The 21513-nt window shown below is 38.1% G+C and overlaps 1 protein-coding gene across 4 annotated transcripts in view; it reads left to right on the forward strand.

Moving 5' to 3' along the window:
- Nucleotides 1-21513, forward strand: part of BACH2 (BTB domain and CNC homolog 2) — a 367860-nt gene that overhangs the window by 17468 nt on the left and 328879 nt on the right. The window contains exon 2 of one of the 4 annotated variants that reach the window (XM_038002259.2): nucleotides 7001-7093. The exons of the other annotated variants lie outside the window; for them this stretch is intronic. The gene's annotated coding sequence lies outside the window, so the exon portion shown is untranslated. The remainder of the gene's footprint in view (nucleotides 1-7000; nucleotides 7094-21513) is intronic. 4 annotated transcript variants of the gene reach the window in all.

Here is a 21513-nt window from a genome sequence, read left to right on the forward strand (position 1 = left end):
TTGTATTTTTAGTAGAGATGGGGTTTCCCTATGTTGGCCAGGCTGGTCTCAAACTCCTGACCTCAGGTGATCTGCCCACCTCAGCCTCCCAAAGTGCTGGGATTACAGGCATGAGCCACCGTGCCTGGTTGTATTCTTTGATTTTTTTAAGACCAAGATTTAGGAAGATTACTGCATATTCCTATAGGGTTTGTTGGATTTTCTGTTTTTTCAGAATGGTTTGAAATCACATGTTCTAGCTTAAACTGTAAACCTGGTCTGTCTAGTATGGTAGCCATCAGCCACATGTGGCATTTAAGCATGTGAAATGTGGTTGAGATGTGCTGTGCAATATACACCAGATTTCAAACAAAAAGGATATAAAATATCTCCTTAATAATTTTTATTATGTTGATTACATGTTGAAATGATAATGTGTTACATATGTAGGATTAACTAATATTCAGATAAGTTTGGCCTGTTCCTTTTTACTTTTTATTTAATGTGGCTACTAGAAATTTAAAATTATATGTGTCTCACCTTATACTTTGATTTCAAAGTACTGGTTTAGTCTGTAAAGTTTAGAGTGATTGAGAGCTCTCAGAGAAAAGAAGATCAGAGCTTAACATAGAGTTTTAGAGATGAGATGCCACCAACAGAATCCACTTGCTTGAAGAAATCCCAGTCTGCACCTTTGCCCTACTTTTAGAGATTCCTGCTTTCTTGAACCCACAAGGTAGAGCATTGGGTAACAAGCATTGCTACCCAACTGTATATCTACAATATACAGAGCATTGAAGGGGGATTAAAATAAGTATCACACAGGTCCCTGCCTTTAGGGAAAAAATATAGCCTACTGGGGAAGCAAGATATGAGCACATGAGTTGTTAAATCATGGCTTGATAGATACATAGCTGTTCAATGCTCGGATCCAAGACGGTTGCAAACAGACGGTCGAGGCACTAAACAAAAAAGTGCTTCAAAGGAAGGAAAGGTTTCTATGGCCTGGAAAGGTCCCTGTGACCTGGAAGGGTGTCCCACCAGAGGAATGCCTTGGCTCGCACTGACAAGTGGGTAGAATTTCAGTGGGCAGAGAGAAAGGGGGCATGGCCGGGTAGGAGACAGGGTAGAGTGGGAAGGAGGAGGAAAACATGGGAAAGCACAGAACTGTTGAGAAGTCAGTGAGAAGAAGAGATGGATTGAACTGTGAGTAGAATCATTCTCTAGTCCACTTATTATTCAAGCTTTAATATTTGACATCATCTCCTATAATATTATGTATCTTGACACTCTTCCAGAAGGTATTTACCAAGTGTCTCAAAGTAGAGATTAGGGCAGAACACTTTAACTTTGGGTAGAATAAATGTTGCATACCTTTGATTGTTAGGAAGTTCTTTAAATAGCAAAACTGGTAATATTATCTTGCCAGTTATGTTTATACTAACATTTTGTGTAGAACCATGTAACTTTAAAGGCTTCTTGGATAAGTACATTATTAGTATTTCAGGCAATAGTGCTAAGCATTTGTATATTTTTCTTGCTTAAAATGCCTTCAGTGTTATGTCATTTGATCTTTGCTGTTGGCTCCATTTTATTGAATTTGAAGCCAGAGAATCTAAGATTGAATAATTAATGGTAGAATCTGGAATTTGAACCTAGCTCTTAAGCTTCTTCCATTTTACTGTGTGAAACACTCTAATTTTCATCCCTGTAAGTCTGTTTCTTAAGAGAAGCTGATTAATTTTATTTAACTTTTTAATTGAATGATAATATACATAGAGAAATGTATGCATATAATGTGTATTCATCTTACTGATGAATTTCCATAAAGTGAACACACTGTTGTAACCAGTTCCCAGATTAAGACACAGCGTTATCAGTGCCCTAGAAATCCCTCAGGCTTCCTTCCAGTAACTACTCCACCCATGGTAGCCACTACTCTGACTTTGGAAAGCATAGATTTGCTTTGCCTGTTTTTGAACTTTATATCAATGGAGATATAGAATGTACTATTTTGTGTCTGCCTTCTTTTACTCGATAGTATACACAGTTAACTCATATTGTGTATGACACCATATTGACTATGGTAGTTGATTTTTCATCCTCCATGCTATATAGTATTATATTGTGTGACTATACCACTACTTATTAGTTTGTATAGCACTGTGACTGAACCTTCTAGAACGTATCTTCATGTGAACACACGTAATTATTTGTGTTGGGCATATTTAGGAGTTAAATCAGGAAAGCAGTGTGATTTTTAAATGTCTTGTAGATGAGGCTGAAATTTGACTTTGTGATACTCTTTTCAAGAAAAGAAGTGAAAACCTCGAACTATTGGTTTCTTGAATAGTATATCAAAGTAAATACTTAGGCAGCCATTACAAAAGGGTCCAAGGTAGAGGAATTTTAATGCCCGAACACATTTTTTCAAGGGAGGATGAAAACAGTCAATTCTCATATAGAAAGAGTTTGAAAGGGTTAGGATGTTAAAATACTGAAGTTGTATCACTCAGGTTTCTCTTACAGTTATATATTTTTTTCTCCAAGAGAACTTTTAGCAGGTAATAGTGGAAAACTAAGGTGTGATTGGTACCAAAATGACTGTTGTCCCAGGGTTTAATAAGGGATTAATAACTGGGGAGTATATTTACGAGGAAATAAGAAAATAGGGTTGGGTTAAATGGCAGGAAGGTACATTACAAAATCTATAGTGCAAACTACGGTTCTCAAAATTTTACTGAAATTTCTCCTCTCTCTCACTCTGTTGCTTAGCGTAATCCACAGGCAATGGAATTTGCATTCTTTTAAAGAAGGCAGTTGCAAATGCCATAACTTGTTTTTAGAAAAAATCTTAAGATAGACATTTATCCAGAGGCAACCTGTCTGAATGAAAATGTAGTTCTAGGGTTTGCCAATACAGAAGACTTCAGTGTCTACCTTTAATGCTTATTAACATTAATGGTGATCATTTAAAGGTGTGCGTTTTATATTTAGATTTATAAGTGGTGTTGATGTTAAGCAGAGTAGGCAGAGAAATCCTCCACTTTTTCTGTGCTCTCATTCAGGATGTCCCTAGGCATGTTACATGGGAAATGAGAATATGTGAATAACTACTCTCATACTTTCTTGGGCCTCAATGAAAACATTTGTTACCATTGTTAGCCATAAATTAAAATTATTTCAGAGTAGGAAATATAACTTTAACTTAGAACATGGCTGTCAGATGAAATGTTTTACACATGTATTACTGTGGTAGACATTCCTTGCATTTATTAAAAGCCTCTCCTTTATAAAGTTGGTGAAGTGTAACTACTCTGACCTCCAAATACTGGATGTATTTGAACTATGAAAGTAGGTTTAAAAGTTACACTTTTCTTTAATGCCCATTGATTCCTTCTTTCCTTCCTTCCTTCCTTCTTTCCTTCCTTCCTTCCTCCCTCTCTCCTTTATTAAACACGTAAATAATAAAATATTTTACATTTATTAAAAAATTCTAAAATTGTATTTTAAAAGTAAAAACAATTTTTGGTTAGGATTTGAGCTTATTCCATTTTTCTTCTAATTTTCCAAATTAAATGTAAAATGAGAGCATCGCAGGTAGGAGGAGGTAGGGGAGAAACCAAATAATTTTCAAGTCATATTTGAAGAGCAGGTATGTTCTCTCACGATTTACAGTGCAGGTGCATTTTAATTTAACTGCTTTAAATGATGATAAAAATTCTTCAAGTAGAACAAAGTTTTAGAAGTGACTTGTAAATAGCCATTCTTAATTTTTTCCTGTTTTCTCTCCACTTATGTGACTTGCATGAATTTCTGAAGCAATCCCTTCAAATGACACTGCTCCAAACATGTGAATTACATTCATCAACAAAATCCAGCCTTTTCCTTTGTAGGACAATGTGGGGTCACGGGGCAAGGGGTCTTTTCTTTGTTTAGCCTGGTGCCAAAGCAAAGACTAGTCCTCCCTGCGTTTGGACCCAGTGACATGTTTCCATTTGTCATTGAACACTAGGGGGAGGAACTGCAGCCTCTGAGGTACCCCCTTTGGTCCTCACCCTCTACCAAAGGATTTGCTGCTTCAGCCTCTTCAGTGCCCCAGGTATTTGATGCAAAGATTATGCACTTATGCTGCCAGTTATCAGGGTTGTGTGGGTGTCTTTAGAGGGGTCTCCCCTTAGCTTAGAATCGGGTCTCAATGACAGAATCTAAATAACACAGGTTACTCATCACGAGTTAAAGATTTTTTCCCTTTTCACATTGATGCTTCTGATATACTTTTATACGTTAGCTGATTGTATGTGCGTACTTTGTGGCTGCCAAGATGCAGCTGGAAAGTGTGTGGGGGTTGTCTGCTTCCTCTGAGGCTGCTACAGGTGGTCAGGTGGGGGCGGCCGTGATAAAGGTACAGCACCCACTTCCGCCAGCTTGTCTTGTGCGCCCTGTAACGCACTGCATGAACCTGAGTGGCACTTCAACCGGATTTTCTTGTTGGCACTTTTATCTTTCACTGCTTCTGACTTGCCTGTTGAGGTTTATGACTAAGGTTGTGATTAAAAATTCCCTTTTTAGGTATGAAAAATCTTTTCAATTACTTTGTGTTCCTTTTTTTGTTTGGTTTTTGTTGTTTGCATGTGGACTTTCTGGGTTTTGTAAAAATGAATCTTTAAAAAATCTTAATATTATGTAAGAGTTAGATAAAGGTTAAGTAGCTAATATATTCCCTCATTAGGGCAATAGAATCAACCTGTGTTCTTGGAAGATTAAGTGTGTTAAAATGCATTTTATTATGAAAGCACTTTCAGTTATTTAGAATAGGCATGGAAAAGCCCATTTCAGAATATTGTAATAAAATCATTAGACTTGGAAAGGTTTTCGTTTATTCAGTCCGTATCCCCCTGTCTGTTTAATCTTTGCATACTACTGTCCTTGGAGCACGGAGAAACGTGAGCTACCCTTGGAGGTTTATAGTCCCACTGGAAGGGAACCAATGTTTATGCCTGATTATATGATAGGAGCGTTACATGTTCTTATTCCATCTTTGAGGAAACCTTATAAATAAGATAATAACTTTTTCAGAGAAAGAAGCTGGGGTTCTGAGACATTACTCACTTAGGGGCACCCAGAGGAAACAGCAAGACCTCCGGCTTCATCACCAGTAATTTCCAGCATGTGAGCTGCCCTCCACACTCTGTAATTTAAAAAACAACTTGATTTGGGGACATCTAGTAAATATTCTAGAAGTTCAGAAGCAAAAAAGCTAGGCTGCAGCTGAAGTACTCAGATTTACCACTGGCTCACTGGGAAATCAGACCTGAGCCTTGACAACGGGCAGAATTTGTATAGAGGAGCCAAGAGAAGAAGAGTTTCCGCACTGCATAAGCCCAATGAGGGAAGGTGTAAATAACAAAGGAAAGGTGAGCACACAGGTTTAGGAGATGCTGTGTGGGCTGCTCCAGGTGGGAGCCATTACCATTCAACACTTAATGGAGTGCTTACTGTGCTAGGCACTTCTCTAAGTTCTTCACACCTTTTAACTTTTCTTATCTTCACAGCAAGCCTTTGAAGGAGATGTTATTATCAAGTCCCCCCTGCCCCCCTGTTTTGTAGAAACAGAGTCTTGCTCTGTTGCCCAGGCTGGAGTGCAGTGGTGTGATCATAGCTCTTTGTGGCCTCGAACTCGTGGGCTCAAGTGATCCTTTTGCCTTAGCCTCCTGAGTAGCCAGGACTACAGGTGTGTGCCACCATGCCTGGCTAATTTTTTTTCCCATAGGAACAGGATCTCGTTATGTTACCCAGGCTGGTTTTGAACACCTGGCCTCAAGCGCTCCTTCGCCTTAGCCTCCTATAGTGCTGGGATTAGAGGTGTGAGCCACTGCACCTGACCTTCATTGAGGGATGAGGAGACTGAGGCACATAGCAGTTAAGTTGTGGAACTGTGGTTCAAAGCATGGCCACCAAGATCCAGAGCCTGAGTTCTTAGCTACTCTGCTGTCTTGTTTTCTCTCTACCAGGCAATGCAGGCTGCTTGTTAGAGGGGTGGTAAGGATTCTCGAATTGCTGGGGATAGCAAGAGGAAGATGAAAATGGCAGGGGTAGTGATAGAAAGATCAAAATGGCAGCAGCACAGCACGCTGGCCAATTTGACAAGAGGAAACATCAGGAAAGAAGAGGAGTTTTTTCTCAGCTAAGCAGGATCCGGTCAGTGTAAGTGGGTAGCAAGAGATAGAGGTGAGATGTAACGAATCAATAGGCCTTGATGAATGACTGGAATTGAAGAAGAGAGAATGAGCAAAAATGAATCTAAGATTTGGAGCTTGGTTGACTGGGAGGATAATTCTGCTATTGCAGAAATCAATGAGGTCAATAGACAAGCACATTTTTCCACAGTTAGTAGTGTTGCAGCAAGAAATGAAGGCTTTTGAATGAGCATATGCAGTAGAGATACCATATACAGGAAAGATGGCTCACTGGAGAGTTGAGAATAAAGGAGAGGAGTTCAAGGGAGGGAATGGAGATGATTGGGGGCTATCTGCAAGAAGAGAATTGATGCGCTGGGAATAGATGATTTCTGAGAGAGAAAGAGAGAAAAACCCAGGGCCTTAAAAAGTGTCCTTGGTCGAGAAGCAGAAGGAGAAAGAGGAGCAGGAAACCATAAAAGAAGCAGGAGAGAGAGGAGAATAAAAAGAGAAAAAAAGAAAACTACTGAACAGTGTCAGATACTACAAAGAAGTCAAGGAGAACAAGAGTGAAAGGGGGACATAAGATTTGACAAGGAAGAAGGCCATTTGTACCCTGCACAGTAAGTCTTGGTGGCATGGGGAGGTGAAATCTAGTTGCATTAAGGACTGTGGTGTTGCTGAATTCTTCCTCAGGGGAAAGTCCCTGGACCTTTTCTAAGCACTAAATTTGCAGGTAGTTCAATGTCAAGCCGAGAAGGAACTTGGTTAACAGCACTTGGTTGCATGATACTATGTTTTCTTACAGTGACCTAACTGTTCTATCGTGTTTTGTCTTTCAGCGCATTCATTCACATAGCTCCCAGTTTTAACATTTCGCCACCTACTGAAGACATCATTTGGGGCCAAGCTGATGAGCCCTTGAAGCAGAGCAGGTGAGGCAAGGACCTCAGCTTGGTCTTTGTTTCATAAGTTTACACAGCTAGCTTACGTTCCCACCAGCAGTGTGAAAGTGTTCCCTTTTTATCACATCCACATCCGCATCTATTATTTTTTGTTTTTCAATTATGTCCATTCTTACAGGAATAAGATGGTATCTCATGTGCTTTTAATTTGCATTTCCCTAATAGAGATGTTGAGCATTTTTTCTTATGTTTGTTGGCTACTTGGATATCTTCTTTTGAGAATTGTCTGTTCATGTCCTTTGCCCAGTTTTTGATGGTTTTTTAAATTAGAGTTTATTAGCTTTTAATATAAACATGAGAAAAACCACATAAATTGTAGCATTCTTTTAAAAATAAAACTGCAATCAATACTTGAATATCCAAGCTCTGAACTCCATAAACAATGTTTGTTCTTTCTTTCTTTTTTTTCTTTTTTTGATGAGGTTGCTTTTATCTTGCTGATTTGAGTTTCTTGTAGATGCTGGATATTAGTCCTTTGTCGGGTGCATAGTTTGCAAATATTTTCTCCCAATCTGGGTTGTCTTTTTACTCTGTTGATTAATTCTTTTGCTATGCAGAAGCTTTTTAGTTTAATTAGGTCCCAACTATTTATTTTTGTTTTTGTTGCATTTGCTTTTGGGTTCTTAGTCATGAACTTTTTGCCTAAGCCAGTGTCTAGAAGAGTTTTTCCGATGTTCTAGAGTTTTTATGGTTTCAGGTCTTAGATTAAAGTCTTTGATTCATCTTGAGTTGATTTTTATATAAAGTGAGAGATGATCCAGTTCATTCTTCTACATGTGGCTTGCCAATTATTCCAGCACTATTTATTGAATAGGGCATTTTTCCCCCACTTTGTGTTTTTGTTTGGTTTGTCAAAGATCAGTTGGCTGTATTTGGCTTTATTTCTGGATTCTCTGTTCTGTTCCATTGGTCTATGCGCCTATTTTTATTACCAGCACCATGCTATTTTGGTAACTATAGCCTTGTAGTATAGTTGGAAATTGGGCAATGTGATGCCTCCAGATTTGTTCTTTTTGCTTTTGTTCTTTTGGTTACGTGGACTCTTTTTTGGTTCCTTATGAATTTTAGGATTGTTTTTTCTAGTTCTATGAAGAATGATAATAGTATTTTGATGGGAATTGCATTGAATCTATAGTTTGCTTTTGTCAGTATGATCATTTTCATAATATTGATTCTAATCCATGAGCATGAAATGCGTTTCCATTTGTTTGTGCCATCAATTATTTCTTTCAGCAGTGTTTTGTAGTTTTCCCTGTAGAGATTTTCACCTCCCTGGTTAGGTATATTCCTAAGTATTTTATTTGTTTATTTAGCAAGTGTTGGAAAAGGGATTGAGTTCTTGATTTGATTCTCAGCATGGTCACTGTTGGTTTATAGCAGTGCTACTGATTTGTGTTCATTGATTTTGCCTCCTGAGATTTTACTGAATTCTAGGAGCTTTTTGAATGAGTCTTTAGAGTTTTTTAGGTAGTACAACCACTATGGAAAAGTGTGGAAATTCCTTAAAGATTGAAAAGTAGAACTACCATTCCATCTAGCAATCCCACTGTTATCTACCCAAAGGAAAAGAAGTCATTATATGAAAAAGACACTTGCACATGCATGTTTATAGCAGCACAATTCACAACTGCAAAAATATGGAACCAGCTTAAATGCCCATCAACCAATGAGTGGATAAAGAAAATGTGGTATATATACATCGTGAAATACTGCTCAGTCATAAAAAGGAACAAAATAATGGCATTCACAGCAACCTGCATGGAATTGGAGACCATTATCCTAAGTGGAGTAACTCAGGAATGGAAAACCAAATATAGTGTGTCATAAGAATGATATAATGGACTCTGGAGACTCAGAGGGAAGTTCCACTAAGGAACTTATCCATGTAACCAGAAACCACATGTTCCCCGAAAACTATCGAAATTAAAAAAAAAAAAATTAATTAAAATTTTTAAAAAGTTCACACAGCTGCCCAGCGTGTGTCCCACTCACCGGGATCATCAGCTTATTCTGTGTGTTTGTAAGTGTCTTATGAACACACTGATTGTTATAAGGAACCCAAACAATATAGCACTGCCACACTTGGGGCTGCTTTTTGTTTTAGGGCTCTTTTATTATGTAAAGTCCAACTGATATGAAAATAACCTAAATTTTCTCTGACTTCTCAGAAATTCTCAAAACATCAAAATGTGCCCTGTCTTTTGAGGCTGGTTACCCCTTAGTAGGAATCCAGGATTTCCTTATTTCAGTGTCACAGCTGTGAGTTGTAAAGCATTTCATTCACCACAGTGCTAGTTACAGTTGGTTTTATTTAAGCTGCCAGATTTGGAAATGCACCTCACTATAGCATTAGTTTAAAAAATTTAGGCAGGGGAGAAGAAGCTTGTATGTACAAATGATATTTTTTACTTCTGGACTGTAAGTATGTTTTTTGGTTCTTTATTCTTCCCAGCAGTTTTTCTGGGTAACTATAACTTGGTGTATGAACTTTTAGAAAACTCAGAAGACTTAGGAGGATGTAAGCTCTCTCCCTTTCCTTCCCACCCCTCACCCCCAGCATAGAATATTGGTAGGTGAAACTTTATTAAATAGAGTCTGCGCAGAGTAGTCAGACCTTAGTCACACCCAACCCTGCCCCTTGTCTCTATTACTATTTTCTGTTGCTATTAGCATCTTCATTCAGAAGGATGAAAGGGGAGAAAAAAAATTAAAATGAAGTTAATTTTGTTCAGCAAAAGTTAAAGTGCCTTTGGCTGAACTCTGGGTAGTTGGTTTTGGAGTTGTATGGGGTTTCATTTGTTCTCCAGCTCTCTTAGTCTTCACTTGTAAATAGAAACTGGAGTTCATTTTTCCTGACAAGAACGAACTTAATTATTTACCTAGAATGGTTAGTAATCTGTTCTTATTACCAGAAAGCTTTCTTCTAATCTATTTAGTATCTTTTTTCATAAGAGTTTGAATATATTAGTATGTATTTTCAATAGAATCTAACCTTTCATTATTAAAGTTCCTAAATATATTACTATGTTTTATTATTATGAACATTGACTCTCATTGTTTAGAGTTTTGCTTCTCTAATTATCTTGGGTGAAGGACCAGTTTTGTTTTTAATTTCCAGTATGTCATGGATTGATAATTTTATAAAATATAAAAATGATTTACTAGAAAAATGAAATACTAGAAAAATGAAATTTAAAGAAACGAAAAACATAAGCCTGATTAAACATTTATTATTCTTATAGTCAACAGACATAAAATTACTCTGGCAAGCTGCTGTAAAAAACTCGAAAGGCCTACTCTCAGTTTCTGGCTTATTCTGGGACTGGGGCTGGTCTGCAGAGCCCAGTTTGAGTTGTACCATTGGACAGAATATATAGAATTTAGGAGACCAAAATTCAGTATATACTAATTTCAGAATGTATCCTCTAAAAGTGGGTTTTTGGGGACTGTCCCCTTCATATTTCTTGCACATATAAAAGGCAAGTGCACTTCGGTTACAGTGGTTCATGCCTGTAATCCCAGCATTTTAGGAGGCCAAGGCAGACAGATCACTTGAGATCAGGAGTTTGAGGCAAATTTGGCCAACGTGGTGAAACCTCCTCTCTACTAAAAATACAAAAAATAGCCGGGCATGGTGGTGTGCACCTGTAATCCCAGTTACTCAGGAGGCTGAGGCATGAGAATCGCTTGAACCCAGAAGGCAGAGGTTACAGTGAGCTGAGATCATGTCACTGCACTCCAGCCTGGGCAACAGAGCAAGACCTTGTCTCAAAAAAAAAAAAAAAAAAAAAAAAAAGCAAGTGCAGAAAAAAATCCTGTTTATTTAAACTTTTTCTACTTATAAAAAAATTATAGGACAGTGCATAAAATAATATTTAGGTGAATGTAGAAAAAGTTGATTGTCTTTCTCCCACTCCTCTGGTTCTTTTCCTTTCTCTATACATCATATACATACATATGAACATATACCTTTATATGGAGAGGGGACATTTTTTTCTTCTATGAAAATGGCATCATAAACAATACTCTGCAACTTCTTTACTTAGTATTTTGTTACAACATTTATCTTTATCAAATATGAATCTAGTGGCTCTTTTTAACAGCTGCATAATATCCTATGGTATTGTCGTACCATAGTTTATTCAATTCCCCAGCTGATACACCTTCAAGTGCATTCTAGGCTTCTACCATTCCTAACAACACTGCAGTTAAATTCTTGTACATATGTTCTTATGTATCTACTTAGATATTTGAAGGATGGATTCCTAAAAACGGAGTCAACAACTCATACATGATGTCAGATGATACTCCAAAAAAGTTGCGTAGATGTAGAGTCACACCTGCAAAATATGAGAATACCTGTTTGCCTCACCCCTGCCAGGTGTTAGGAATCTTTTTAAGTGTTCTGTCTCTGCAGTGTAAAGTGATCACTAGCTGTGTTGAATTTGAGTTCCCCTGATTGCCAGTGAGAGTGTGCTTCTTTTCATATGTTTAAGGGCCTGCTGGATCTTTCTGTTCAATTTGGGGGCAACAAAACTTGACAGATTTTATTAGGTCTTTTATGTACCAAGTTTTCTGTCTGTGGTACACTTAGTGATTGGGGTTTATATTATTTGTTAGTTTTAATAGGGTAGAGGACATGGGAAAAGAACAAAGATACAGTGTTGAGGGTTTTTTATTTGGTGGGGGGGGAGATGTCTTAGTTCTAATTTTCTTTGTCTAACATTTTCTTTTTCTTCAAGATCAGCTTACAGGAAATCCGTCCCTATTTGTGTGTAATGTAAAAAGGGCACAGGGTGGGGCATGTTTATAGCGTGGCATACTGTATATCATTATTCAGGACTGCTCAAAGACTATGCATTGGCATGTGTACTTTTAAAAAATTGAGGTAAGTTCATATAAAATTAACCCTCTTCAAGTGTGCAATTCAGTGGCATATAGTACATTCACAGTGCTGTGCAACTGGGACCTCTATCCAGTTCTGAAACATTTTCCTCGCCCCAAAGGAAACTCCATCCCCATTAAGCAGTCACTCCTCATTCCCCTCATCCCTCAACCCCTGGAAAGCACTCATCTGCTTCCTGCGTCTACGGTTTCACCTTTTCTGGATATTTCATATAAATTGAGTCATGCAGTATGTAACTTTTTATGTCTGGCTTTTTTCATTTAGCATAACATTTTTGAAGTTCGTTTGTATCGTTGTGTGTATCAGTACTTCAATCCTTATTGTGACTGGATAAAATTTCATTATATACTACAATATACAATAATTTATTTATCCATTTACCAGTTGATAGATATTAGGGTTGTTTCCACCTTTTGGCTGCTGTGAACAATTGCCCATATACACCTAGATGCCAAGTTAAGTCATACAGAGAGGGGGATGAGGGAAGAAGAAAGACAGCTGAGAAGAGCCTCCCAGGGAGCATCTTCTGTCTTCTAGAGCCTTCCTCTCTCTGTAGTTGGTCATCTACAGGCTCTTTAGGAAGCTGGGTTAGTCTTGGGGCCAGATTTGGGATCTGTTTCCATTGGCTTCAATATCTTCGTTAAACCAGAGATAGACCCTCCATATTGGATTTTAAATCCACACCCTCTGGTTTTAAAAAGGAATTTACATCCCACCCTCAGGGCACTAGGTCTGCTCTAGCCTCCCTGGGTGCAGTGGCCGGGAGGAACATTCATGGCTATTCCTCCATGGTTGTTGCCTCTACTCTGTGTTGGAGCTTGTAGAATGTGGTGACCAGAAGGAGGAATCGTGCCCACATAGTACTTGGCATATGATGGTATAGGCTCATTTCCCATCTCTGCAGCCTTAGTCCAGTTATGTGCCTCCCAGTTTTCTCCTCTGTAAAATGGCATTACTAGTACTTACATAATAGGGTTGTAGAGACAGTTACATGGGATAATGTATAGAGAGCACTGTTACAGTACCATGTGGGAGTACTTGATAAATGTTCATTTTTTCTCTTCTCAGTGCTTCTCTGTCCTCTCCTATCTGGTGCCCAGGACATTACATACTTCACAAGGTAGTAGTAAGTTTAAAATGAGGTGATAATGCAGATGAAGGCTCTTAGCACAATTCCTGCAATGTAAGTCAACACTCACAATAGATAGAAAGATACCTTATCTTGCAGTTAGGATTTCTCATTGGGAAAATGCCATGCAGTTGATTACAAGCTGTCTAAAGTGTTTTAAGTGGTAAAGATTGCACCTGGGTATATTGAGTTGTTCTGCCGCTTGGTGTTTATTACTATAGACACATCAGGCTAATTAAGACAGCCATGTTCAGGATAGATGCACTAAGATCGTGATGTGTGAGTTGGGCATTTCCCATCATGTTAGCACAAATACATTAAAGAAAGTTACTTTTATATCAAAGTGTTTGCATCCCAAATAAAATACTTGTATAGCCTAAAATTCTCTTTCTTGTGGAAGCTGACAAGAGACTTCCGTCTTGCCCTCCAAAGTGGTTTAGTATCCTGTTTTGAGTACTATTTGGGTGCTGTTATTTAGAAATTCTGTTTTAGAGCAAATGGGAAGTGATTTTATAAAGGGAGAAGCAGCTGTCCTCCACCATGCTCTCTCTCAACTGTGTAACAAGCCTTTCTGAGTGTGAAGTGGATCCCCATAATGTGGGCCCCATGTGAGAACCTTTTACAAGGTTTTCTTGTTGTAATGGCTGATATAATTAAAGGAGAGAGTTCATGTTTTGTCTGAAATGGAGCATGCCTTGAGTTACAATGTTTTGTTTTTCTCACCAAATATATCCTGACTGTAATAGCAAACAGCTTGTATAAGATTTTTATATAAACATTTGAAAAAAGCATTCTTGTCTTCACTGAAATTTTGAAAGCCTTTTAAGAATATTTGTAGCACTTATGTTTTTAAATGTCTAACAAGCAGTTGTTTATTTGGTAAATTCATTCCATGAGGGTGCTTTGAATCTACCTCCAACCTCTCACGGGTCTCCCAGACTTCCCAGGAACCACTGCTTGACAGCTGGAGAGACAGCAGGTGAACCAGGGTCTCACGGGGAGGGAAAGACCAGGAAACCCCAAAGGGACAGCTTTCTGGAGAGAAATGCCTGGCTGTGCATGCCTCTTCACCTCCATCCCAGATGCACACTTCCAGGATGTGCAAATTGAGTCAGCATCATGTCTGTAGAGGACAACAACATGTCTTTTGTTAGTCTTGACGTTTCTTTAGCACTAGACCTCTCAAGTTTTAGATGTGGGATGCTCAAGAAATGCATTTACAATTTGAAAACCTGGTGCTCATTAAGTAATTCTTTTAAAACTTTTTTCTTTCCCTTTTGAAAAATTCAAACCTAGAGAGGAGAGGAAAGAATCATATGAAGAACATTTATATACTCTTTCTTTATATTTGCCAGTTATTAATATTTGTGATTTTGTCTCCAAATTTATAGTTTTATATGTGTGTTGGCAAGGGGGGTTCATTTTTTATAACGATTTAAAAGTAAGTTGCAGACTTACTTTCATGACATTTTTCCCGAAAGACTTCAGCATCATTTCTGAAGAATAAGAACATTTTCCTTCGTAACCACAATCCTGTTATAAAGTAAGTCTTAATTGAAAACTTCAGAGGACAAAAGAGTAAAAAAGGCAGAGATTGAACAAAGCTGCAATTGAACTTGGAAAGTATAAGGAGAAGAAATATAGGGAGATAATTAAAACTCCTGTTTGGTTCCTTAAAGGATAAATTATGTATGTACCAATAAATCACCCAATGAATGCAGATTTTCTTCAAATATTTACTTTGTCTAGTCCAAGGAGTTTTCTCCTGGTGCTGTGAAGTCAGTATTTTGGCCAGGGTTATAAGCTTTTCAGCCTGTAAATACATTTCTTCAGGATCATCAATCTAAAACCTGAGTGACCACATCCTACTTAGACTTGTGGTTAGGAGCAAATTTTCAAGGGATTTTGCTGGTGCCATTACATTGAGGACATGGGACCGTCAGTTATTGCAGTCAGAAATGTTTACTAATGGGCAGTTAGCGTAAACATGGGAGTCCTTTCCTGACATTTCATTTAGGTTTGAGTAAAAGCTGGTGTGTTAGCACACTATTTTGAGAAATAATTTTACAGGCTTGGCAAAATGTTAAGCTTGATGTCATCACAGACTTTTGCAGATTTAGGCTTCAGGAGTCAGTGCAAGAAAAAATGCTACTCTTATAAGGCTGAAGAGCAGGAACAAAGTTAAGTGGATGGCATGTAGACGCATCACTAATTTGTCTGTTTTAAAACGAAGATACACATTTTCTTGATACCTCTAGCTTATAGAACATTAAACAAATTAAAAGGTTTCTTTGGACCGTTTCCATGAAAGCCTCCTTCTTCGGTAGGATTTAATATTTTGCCAGAAGTATTATGTTTGGGGATTTATGTTTCAAATTTTTTTAAAAAGCTGTTTTCACTAAGTTTTGGGATGGGAACCATATTAAGCCGTCTCTCTGACTAAGCACATCAGGCATCATCATGTCAAGAATGAGAAACAGTGTGTTTCCTTTAACAGCGGTGTATGTCACAGAGATGTTTGACCCATGATTTTTCATGAAAAGGTCCATTTTCAGTAAACTCTTGTGCTTACCTAGTGTCTTTAGTGTGATAACTGGCCTCCCACTGATCAGGGGTGAGGTGCATCACAGAGTTTGAAACTATATATTTTATCTTTCATTTCCTTGTTCTTTTTACTCTTTCAGCCTTCAGTAACCATGGAGATTTTTTATTTTAAATGACAATTTTGCATATCAAATTTACAAACTGTGACTTTTAAAATAATTGTTGTACTCTTTTCTGTGAGTAAATTTTAAAAAGCATTTAATGTAAAATGCATGTGTAGTTTCTTGTGTATCAAAGCCATGCTTTTCCTTAGCTCAGCGTAATCGTCTCCTGTTTCCAATTTGTGTTAGAAAGATCTGTGTGAAATGTGAACTCTAGTTTATATACTTACTAACAGTTAATGTATGTCCCTTGGGATAATAGCCCTTGAGCTATGTTTGTGGCTGTCTTACATAGACCATTTGAGTGTTTCTCCTTTAATGCCAAGTATCCACTTTTCACATGTGAATTGGAGATGTTATTGCCTGAACTTGGACACCAGTATGTGCATGTAATGTTGATTGGTGTCATCATGGTTTTTGGCTACTCTGTGATAATTTTGTTTTTCAGAGGCAAATTTTGTGAGGCCAAACTTAAGAGATTGGGTCTGTACATCATTCGTTCTTTCAGTCAGTAAACATTCATTTAGTGCCTAATCTGTGTCAGTGCTAGTCAAAAAGGAACGTGGCAGGATTGCTGTCCTGGGATCATGTGCATGCATGGTACCCATGAACGGGTTCTAACAACACAACAGCCACTTGATGGGAAGGGGCTCCACAGATAGGTGAGTTGGTCTGTAAAAGCCATCGCTGTACAAATGAATCCCCAGCCAAACATTGAAAGAGTGCACAGTAGATTCCCCCAGTTAGGACAGGGTCATAGAGCATTTTAGGTTAAGGGCCCATACTATGCCATAGAAGCATGAAACATACGCCACATTGTGATATGAATTTCAAATAACTTCATATAATGAGAGTTTGGGAGGCTGGCCTTCATCCTGTAGTCAGTGGGGAACAACTTCAGAAATCTTAATGCAGAGGTTTCATGATGAAATTTGTGCTTTGGAAATACTCTTTTGCAGCACTGTGGAGGTACAGCTAAGTAGAAATGGAAGGAATGGAATCCAAGGCGAGAGGGTCACTCTGCTCCTACAGAAGTTCATGGGGCAGTGGCAGTGGGGAGATAAGAAGATGATGGTGCTGAGAGCCAGTTAAGAAATATAATCCTCAGAACTTGGTAACTGACTGGTTATGGGTATTGAGAGAGAGAAACTTAGAGGTTTCTCGTTTGGGTGACTACATGAATGATCTCATCAGTATATAAGTGCTCAATTAGATCATGAGATTGAGGGGCAATAGTAATGTAGGCAACAGAGAACCGAGAGAACCAATGATATAAGTCCTAGGAAGTAGACTTTTAAGGACGAGGCAAATAAAAAGAAGCTTTAGAAGGAATGATCTGAGGGTATGACGAAAACCTGAGGATAGGGTGTTCCATGAACCCAAAGCAGGAATCTGCAGAAGGAGTGGTCAGCGAGAATGTTGAGTACTTCAGAGGGGTCAAGCAAGAGTTCCAGGATATGTCAACTGGTAGGTTCAGTAATCCTAGCAAGAGAAATTGGTGGGCAGTGTCAAATAAGAAATGGGATGGTTCTTTTATACTCTTCTTTGAAGGAGCTTAGTTATGAAGGGAAGGAGAGCAAGAGGGTCAAGGAACATTTTTTAAACATTCGTTTTCAAGGTTAAAATCTAAAGCAAGTTTACATGCTGGAGGATAGATATAATCCATTAGAGAGGAAGAAGAAGGAGATAATTGATGGAATAATGTCTCTAAGCAGATCTGATGGCATATAAGCTAGAACACATGGCAAGATTAGCTTTGGGTTAGAGAAAGGACAACTCAGTTTTTAATAGATAGGAACAGAGGAGGAAAGGGTAGGTGTGGATATGGATAAACGGAGGAAGGAAAGGGAATGTAGGTCTTGCAGGTTGGAAGTTTGAAGGGTGTGGTGCCCATAAAAATGAGTGCTTAGATCTATAGCTGGAAGCATAGTTTACTGATGGCCCAACTACGGCCCCTCTGCTGCCACCCTTGCATTTATACTAAACTACACATTGCCACTAGCTTCTCCCAGTCATGACCAAGCACAATAGGGGCTCCTATTACAGGCTCATCCCTGTGGGACACAGGACTTTTCCAGTGGGCCAGATTGGCTCAAGAACTCTTCCTGTTGGCCTGAGCAGACCTTTCTTGGAACTGTGTGAGAATCCAAGACTTCCTAGCCATTCCTTCTTCCTTTCCTCTCCATGTCCATAGGTGTGGTTTGAAGGACCTCCCACATTCTGTGGCTTCCTTTCTCAACATATCTTTTGTATTTCTAGTTCTACCTTGGTACCTGCTTCTGGGTAGACCCAAACTAACATAAATAATTTGGTCAAAATGTGTATATTATTAAGGTAATGCCAGCTGCTGTAAAAATAACTTCTCAGTTCAACAACGTCTACATCATTCAGACAGAAAATTAGTAAGAAATGTGGGACTTGAATTGCATTTTTGGCCAAATGGGCCCAATAGACATGTACAGAATTTTCCATCCAACAGCAGCACAATGTAAATTTTTCTAGAGTACACATGGAACATTCTCCAGGATAGACCATATATTAGGCCACAAAATTTAAGATTGAAATTGTATCTAGTATCATTTCAGATATAACATCAAACCACAGTGGTATAAACTAGACATCAGTGACAGGAGGAATCTTGAAAAATTCACAAATATCTGGAAAGTAAACAACATGCTCCAGAACAACCAATGAGCCAAAGAAGAAATCAAAAGGGAAATTTAAAAAATACTTCGAGGGCCGGGCACGGTGGCTTGCGCCTGTAATCCCAGCACTTTGGGAGGCCGAGGTGGGCGGATCACGAGGTCAGGAGATCGAGACCATCCTGGCTAACATGGTGAAACCCCATCTCTACTAAAAATACAAAAACTTAGCCGGGCGTGGTGGCAGGTGCCTGTAGTCCCAGCTACTCGGGAAGCTGAGGCAGGAGAATGGCGTGAACCCGGAAGGCAGAGCTTGCAGTGAGCCGAGATCGTGCCACTGCACTCCAACCTGGGCGACAGAGCAAGACTCTATCTCAAAAAAAAAAAAAAAAAAAAAAAATATATATATATATATATATATATATATATATATATATATATATGCCTTGAGACAAATGACAATGGAAACACAGTATACCAAAACCTGTGGGATGTAGGAGAAGCAGTTCTGAGAGGAAATTTTATAGCAATATATGCCTACATTAGAAAAGAAGAAAGATCTCAAATGAATAGTCTGACAGTACACCTCAAGGAACTAGAAAAAGAAGAACAAAACTAAGATCAGATTAGTAGAAGGAAAGAAATAAAAACCATAACAAACATAAATCAAATGAATAACAGAAAACCCACAGGAAGAATCAATAAACTAAGAGTCTTTTTTTTTTTTTTTTGAAGTAAAATTGGCAAACCCATAGATAGTCTAACAAAGAAAAAAGAAAACTCAAGTAAAACCAAAAATGAAATTGAAGAAATAACAACAGATACCTCAGGAATAAAAAGGATAATAAGTCACTATTATGAACAATTGTATGCCAACAAATTGGATGGCCTAGAGGAAGCAGATGAATTCCTAGAAAAATACAACGTACCAGGATTGACTCAGGAAGAAATAGAAAGCCTGTGACAGACCAATCACAAATAAATTGGAGAAGTAATGAAAAACCTCTCAACAAAGACAAGCCCAGGACCAGATAGCTTCACAGCTGGATTCTACCAAACATTCAAAGAATTGATACCAGTACTTCTTAAACTCTTCCAAAAAAATAGAACTAGAAAGAATACTTTCAAACACATTTTATACCAGGATCACCTTGATACCCAGCGAGCCAAAGACATCACAAGAAAAGAAAATTTAAACCCAATTTCTCTGATGAATGTTGGTGCAAAAATCCCCAGTAAAATATTAGGAAACCAAATCCAACAACACATCAAAAAGATTACATGTCATGACTAAGTGGGATTTATCCCTGGCATATAAAGCTGGTTTAACATCTGCAGACCAATCAGTGTGATACATTGCATTAACAGAATGAAAGATAAAAATCACATGATAATCTTAATTGACACAGAAAAAGCATTTGACAAAGTCTAACATCCTTTCTTGAGAAAAATGCTCAATAGTGTATGTATAGAAGGAAAGCTTCTCAATGTAATAAAGGCCATTTATGAAAAACCCACAGCTAACATTATAATACCTGGGGGAAAACTGAAAGTTTTTCCATGAAGGTCTAGTATCAGGCAGGCATGGATGCCCACTTTCACCACTTCTGTTCAACATAGTACTGGAAGTACTAGCATTAGTAATTAAATAAGGAAAAGAAATTAAAGGCATTGAAATCAGGAAGGAAGAAGTAAAGTTATCTCTATTTGCAGATGGTGTGATCCTATATTGTAGGGGGGAAAAAAACCCCTGCAGATTCCACACAAAAAAACTGTTAGAACAATGAATGAATTCAGTAAAGCTGTGGGATGCAAAATCAACAAACAAAATAAGCTGCATTTTTTTCATACCAATTACAGTCTATTTGAAAAGAACATGAAGAAAATGGTCCCACTTAATAGCATCAAAAAGAACAAAATACCTAGGAATAAATTCAACCAAGAATGTGAAAGATGTGTACACTGAAAACTATAAAACGTTAAGGAAAGAAATTAAAGAAGACACAAAAATTGGAAAGATATCCCATGCTCATGGATCAGAAGAATTAATATTGTTAAAATGTCCATAGTACCCAAAGCAATATACAGATTCAGTGCAATCTCTATCAAAGTCCCAATGTAGAAAAAATGCCTCTTAAATTTGAACAGAACCATGAAAGACCCTGAATAGTCAGAACAATTATGAAAAAGCAAAACAAAGTTGGAGGTATTATACTTCCTAATTTAAAATTATATTACAAAGTTGTAGTAATACAGTATTGTGCAGACATAAAAACAGACACATAGACCGGTGGAACAGAATAGAGAGTCCAGAAATAAATCCACATATATATAGTCAACTAATTTTTGACAAGGGCACCAAGAAGACACAATGGGAAAAGAATAGTCTCATGCGTGAAGCCAACAGACACATGAAAAAATGCTTGTCATCATTGGCCATCAGAGAAATGCAAATCAAAACCACAATGAGATACCATCTCACACCAGTTAGAATGGCAATCATTAAAACGTCAGGAAACAACGGGTGCTGGAGAGGATGTGGAGAAACAGGAACACTTTTGCACTGTTGGTGGGATTGTAAACTAGTTCAACCATTATGGAAAACAGTATGGCGATTCCTCAAGGATCTAGAACTAGAAGTACTGTATGACCCAGCCATCCCATTACTGGGTATATACCCAAAGGATTATAAATCATGCTGCTATAAAGACACATGCACACATATGTTCATTGTGGCACTGTTCACAATAGCAAAGACTTGGAATCAACCCAAATGTCCATCAGTGACAGACTGGATTAAGAAATGTGGGACATATACACCATGGAATACTATGCAGCCATAAAAAAGGATGAGTTTGTGTTCTTTGTAGGGACATGGATGCAACTGGAAACCATCATTCTCGGCAAACTGTTGCAAGAACAGAAAACCAAACGCTGCATGTTCTCACTCATAGATGGGAACTGAACAATGAGATCACTTGGACTTGGGAAGGGGAACATCACACACT

Source organism: Chlorocebus sabaeus, chromosome 13 (assembly GCF_047675955.1).
Source record: "Chlorocebus sabaeus isolate Y175 chromosome 13, mChlSab1.0.hap1, whole genome shotgun sequence".
NCBI classification, from domain to species: Eukaryota; Metazoa; Chordata; class Mammalia; order Primates; family Cercopithecidae; genus Chlorocebus; species Chlorocebus sabaeus.